The following is a 6,000-nucleotide window of genomic DNA, read 5'->3' on the forward strand; positions in this document are numbered from 1 at the left end:
CAAACGAGACTATCACTTCTGAGAAATAATGGTTGCAGTTGGGTTGTCTCAAGACACTTATTGCTGACAAATGACTGTATTTGGGACATGACATTATCTTTCACTATGACAACACCAGATTGAGTGCATCTATGTCTATCTCATGTTCTTTTGCATAGGACATTGTTACCCCAACCACCATGTTAACTTTGCACCCTCCAGCTTTCATCTATTTTGTTCCCTGCAGAATTTCCTGAATGGCAAATACCTCACCTCCTTGGAGGATGGCAGACTGAACCTCGAAGAGTTCATCAACCTGGAAACTCCCACATTTTGGGAGAATGGCATTTATAAGCTTCCAGAGAAATGGCAATATATTGTCAACAATAATGTTGTATACTGCAGGAAATAAATAGATTGTTTATAGAACCAATCCATCTTATGTAATTATTTTATGCAAGACCTTGTATGTGAAGTGTGTAAGAAGACAGGCTGGCAATCACTCGGTCATCTGTGGGGGAGGTGCATTCCGCAGCATTTTCCGTGACTGCCCTATAGCAAAAGTGAATAAACTTATGAGATAACCCAATGTATTACTCACCATCAGCACACTTCACAATATTCACTCCTTTTCATTGTGTGCTCATAATTTTCAGAGGAAATGTGGCACAGTTTCAGGCTTCTTGTTGTGATGCATAGCTGTCAACCAGGTCAGTGCTGCAACAGGTGATGTGAAATTCCACTGCTGCATGAAGAACAGCTGTCAGCATTTGCCAGATATCCATGGTGGGAAAAAAAAGTGGTTTTACATAAAAAAACTATTACTAAGATAAAATCATTCATTAACTTTGGTTCATGGTACATTACATATCATACTTTACAATTCATTGTGTATGTGGCAAAGTCTTCAGTGCTACAGTACAAGTATATATATCACCACATGCAGGTTAATTGAAATAACAGCAATTTTATCCAGAGTAACAGTTTTTATGCTAATTTTATGATCCTCATTTATAGTTAATGGATAAACAAATAGAATAAAATAGTTAAATGACAATTAAATTTTCATAGTGTATACAATTATTTTCTGATAGCTACTGCTTTCTGTTAATCTATAATAATAATAAAACTCTAAAAACATTGTGTCTGTCTGCGTAAACATGCTACTCTCCATAACTACTTGACGAATTTTTATGGGGTTTTCACAGGTAACTTCGGCACATCTTGGGGCAATGTATAGGCTTTATTTCATAATTCAAAAACAGAAGTAAAGAAAAAGGAGAAGATATCATAATTTAAAGTTTTATCTAATGTCTTCTGCTCAACTCAGTGGTTCGGATGTTTAATCATCACAGCAAAGTACCCCAAAGTACCAATAGGTGGCACTGCTAATTTTGTAGTACACCAAACAACCAACAGATGGTGCTGTTAGACTTTTTAACTTCATGACAGATGTATTTTTGGAAGTTCATCAGTGACAGAATTAAGTGCCACAATCTAATCTTTTCCAATACAAACTATCAGCGAGTTTAATTGGTGATGATATATGGATTTACTGATTGTCTTTGTGTATTAAAAAGTTAATGACATTGTGAAACGCCCCTAAACCCGCTGGGAAGAACAGGTAATTCGGATTGTGGAAAGGGCCAAATAAGGTTGGTGTCAGTTTCACCTTCTAATTGTAATTTATTGTAATTTAATAACACATTTACAACCAAAGTGGCTCATAGCTGAATCTTTACCAAATGCAACTCTTTTATGGCTGAAGGCCTCCAAACAAGAAATCTTAAAAATCAACAACATAAAAATGCAATTAAAATATTAAATAAAATAATTAAAAAACATGTACCACACTAGGTGGAAAGTCTCAAGGCAAAGTAGATAGAACAAACATATGCAAGATGCAATACAAATGACTGAAGGCCACAATTAAGTTTCAAAATTTTAAAATATATTACCATAATCTTTTAAAGGCAGAAGGCCACAATGTTTAAGCTTGAAAGATAATTTTAAGGCTGAAAGCTCACAGTTAATTTTGCAAAATTTAAAAAAATATAACTATAAGCCTTAAATTTTAAGTAGCTGGAAACAGATAATTAAACACCAATGGGAAAGACAATAAGGACAACGGCACTCAGAAGCCTCCAGGGAGGTCGGTCTGCCCTCGTTCACTTAGGAGAGACAGGTGGTGAGCCCAACTACATTTGATCCATCGGAACCCAACCAGGGGACAGCTACGGACCAACCAACACGACAACTTGCCTGCCATCAATCAGTACACATGAACTCAAACACAAAAGGTTATGAACATGGTAATCCGCAATGATATATGTATTAGCTGTCAAAATTACACACCATGTTCGACAGCAACAACAGGCGAGGAAAGGACGCTGCCTGAAATTATGTTTAGTGGTCAGTGCAGGTAACTGGAACACTAACGGCCACAAGGCAGAAAATTCCACTGGTACACTTGAATTTGAAATACATTAATATAGTTAACTTCACCCAAAAGAACATTGCCTGAATTTACATCGGTGGCCAGGGCAGGTAACCAGAACACTAACGGCCACAAGGCAGAAAATTCCACTGGTGCACTTGAATTGCAGTCAACCAATATAGTTAATTGCACCGCATGGCAGCTAAATTTCAGCAACAGAAACACTATGTGTTGCTCACAGGAAAACCTCCCCAACAGAAAACCACCAAAACGAACCACACAACATGAATGGATCGGACAGCTGCACACAAGCTCCAACACTGCGCAGGGACTGCCAACGGACCCAGCTGACTGCACTGCATGGAGATCCTCCCTGGTCCACACCAACCGACCGACTGCCTGCTGGTCCGTATGCAACTGCTTCTCCGTCGCGACTGCACTGCTGGTGTGTCTCCCACTCACTTCCAGAAACACAATGGTGGAAATACTGGCTTGGACCCAACCATGCAGAGGAAACATGCCCATTGGCTAAACAACATCCTTGCACCAGGAAAGGAATGACCCAAGTCCCACAAGATGGTAATGGAAGGGGCTCAGAAGCACTCAGAGAACCAGTTACACATCACCCAATGAGACGACTGACCTCTCAGAGCCAGTACGCCGACAACATTTAAAACAGGTTGTCAGTGAAAATCACACCAACTGCACACACAGTTTGACAAACACTTGCACAAAGACTTGAACAATACCCAATAGTAATTAAGCATGCCCGAAAACAAATCAGGAGTTGATGTGCACAACTGACTCATGAACGATCGGCGAGCCAAAACACATTGTCCAGTAGGACGACTGACCGACATGTCGGCGCAGACCTCACTGCTCCAACCCGCCTGCACTAGTGCCGCATGCGTTTCCCCAACTGGCAGGTCTGGACTGAGCTCCAGACACGTTCCAACTGACTGGAAGCCCGAAGTCATGACCCAAACTCGACGACAAACTGCCCTACGACAGACAACGACCGGGAAGTAATAGCAGTCAAGCAAAGATAGTACAAGAGGGGATATATCGATACACACAGCTAGTGCCGGTCATGGCCAGGCAAAGGAGCAACTCCGTGACAGCAGTAATTTAAATTAACATAGTGAAGTGGAAGTACATTAAAAACAGGGTGTAAAATACATGGCGGGAACATGAGCCATGCATGGCTCATATTGCTTCACTTCTTTTGGTATGTTATATTTATATTCTTTGCTAGGAAAAGTGAATTTATTAAGTTTGTTTTGTGATTTGGGTGCCTACACACTATATTCTGATTTAATTTTTTTATGAATAAAAATGCCTATAAAATGATTGAGTCTTTCTGAATACACCAGAATGACTAAAAGACTGAGGACTATGCAGTCTCAAGAGCCCAATTGAGATCTTGAGGCAAGACTACTTGTGGCTTGAGGACATCAGTCCTTAACTTGCTCCTGTGCCCATATGGTGTATACAAAAAATAGATTCCACACATACGAAATCTTGGGCACAGCTGTAAATAAATACCTCACCAATGACAGGTTTCTTAGCTAGTAAATACTAAAAATCACTTCAAATTCCTCAATGATCATCTCCATAATGAAATATTCAAAACATAATGAACTAATGCGTGTTAACAAATTAGAAATTTGATGATACACAAGTGTATTAATCTTAGGCTTTACTCAACAAACCCAGTGACATGCATTCGTGTTATGGTCAAATGCTAGTTGAAGCTAGTAACATTATATCCAATGAAGAAAGCTACAACCTGTGTGGTGGTATCTAAACTAAGCCACCACTATTTTATGAGGTTGGTGCATAAGTTTGCAGTCTCTTTATTTTGCATGTTGGTATTCCTGTTGCTATGGGTTTGTTTATCAATTTTTGTTTTTTATTCATAATTCACTGTTGCTATTCGAGTTTACATATTGTGACTTTGTCATTTGGAGATAGTGAGTGGAGTTGTGAATACTAGAAAATGGAGTGCCAAGTGGAGAAATTGGAATGTTTCCAACATATACTTTGAGGGGTAACAGCAGTGGAGGCAGCCAGAAACATTTGCACTGGGTATGGGGATAATGTCACTGACAGAACATGGCAGGAAAATAGTTTGCTCATTTTAAGGTTAGTTTTGATATTAGTGACTCTCCACATTCAGGAAGACCTTTGAGGTTTGATGAATATTGTTTAAATGCATTAATCCACAACAATGTGATGAGCTGTGATCATTCCACCATTGACACTTGCATGCAATGGGGAAGATTCGAAAATCAGGTGTATGATTATCACACGCTCCAAGTCAAAATCACAAAAATCAATGGATAGCCATATGTGCAACTCTGCTTGTTCATCATCAATAGGCTCATGAACAGCACCAGCCATTGCTACCCTGTATAATTATTGGTGACAAGAAATGGTGTCTTTATGTTAACGAAAGGTAAAGAAAGGAATGGCTGGATGAAAATAAAACAGCAACTACCAGTACAAAGACCTGCGTGCATCCACAAAAAATAATGTTACACATCTAGTGGAACAGCAAAAGTTTGCTGTACTATGAACTGCTTCCCTGCTGCTGACATTTACTGTCAAGATCTGGGATGTCTTGCAGATGGAATCCAAGAACAATGAGCATGAAGACTGCTTGAAGTAATGCTTCTCCATGACAATGGCTGTCCATATTTTGCCAGACTGACAATAAACACTATACTGGAGTTGGGTTGGGAAGTCATTCTGCACTCTGGGTTGAATTCTACTACATGAGCATTTGGTACAGAGTTAAACGGAAGAATCCTTTCCATTTCTGAGCTCAAAGTTGCCCGTTAACAGAGAATAAAGAGAAATAACAGGTTACATTACCATGATGGCAAAAGTCTTAGGATTCTGAAACACTGTCAAATAAAAGAAAGCAGCTTTTTTGGGCATTTCTTCCAAAGCAAGAAATACAGATGCAACTCATTGAAGGAAAAACAGAAGGAAAACATGAACCAGAACAGAGATGAGTTTTATGGTTGCAGAATCTCTGAGAGCAGTTTGGCATCCCATATACTGACACCCTGATTAGAACAACTGAGAACAAAGAAGAGTACTCCATGAATGACCTTTGATAATGGGATGACTTTCACAGAAGAAAGAGAAACCATCAGTGAGCTATGGAAGCCTTGGTCTATGTTATCTGCTCATATGAACCAAATTTCTACCTCTATGTGAATTATGTGCATTGTCATCTTCTTGTGCAATATTAGGATTGGGAGTATTGCATCCAAGGCGTGGCACAAGCTAGAAGACACACTGTTATGGCATGATAATGCATTAATTAAATGGAAGTGGGCCAAGTAAGCAATGTGAGACATACTTTGAATCAGTTGTTACACAGAGATGCCAAACAACTAGAGTTTCATCAGGTTTTGGTGGCGCAAAGACTGTTCCATTAAGTTTCGGGTGTGCAGCTGCAAGAAATCTCCTTCTTCTTCTAATATTTCGTCTGTATAATTTTCAGCCATCTTCAGAGTGAGCCGCAAGACTGCTGCTCCAGTGCTTGCTTCGTCCCTTTATACTGTTGTAAC

Source organism: Schistocerca cancellata, chromosome 7, assembly GCF_023864275.1.
Source record: "Schistocerca cancellata isolate TAMUIC-IGC-003103 chromosome 7, iqSchCanc2.1, whole genome shotgun sequence".
In the NCBI taxonomy this organism is placed as follows: Eukaryota; Metazoa; Arthropoda; class Insecta; order Orthoptera; family Acrididae; genus Schistocerca; species Schistocerca cancellata.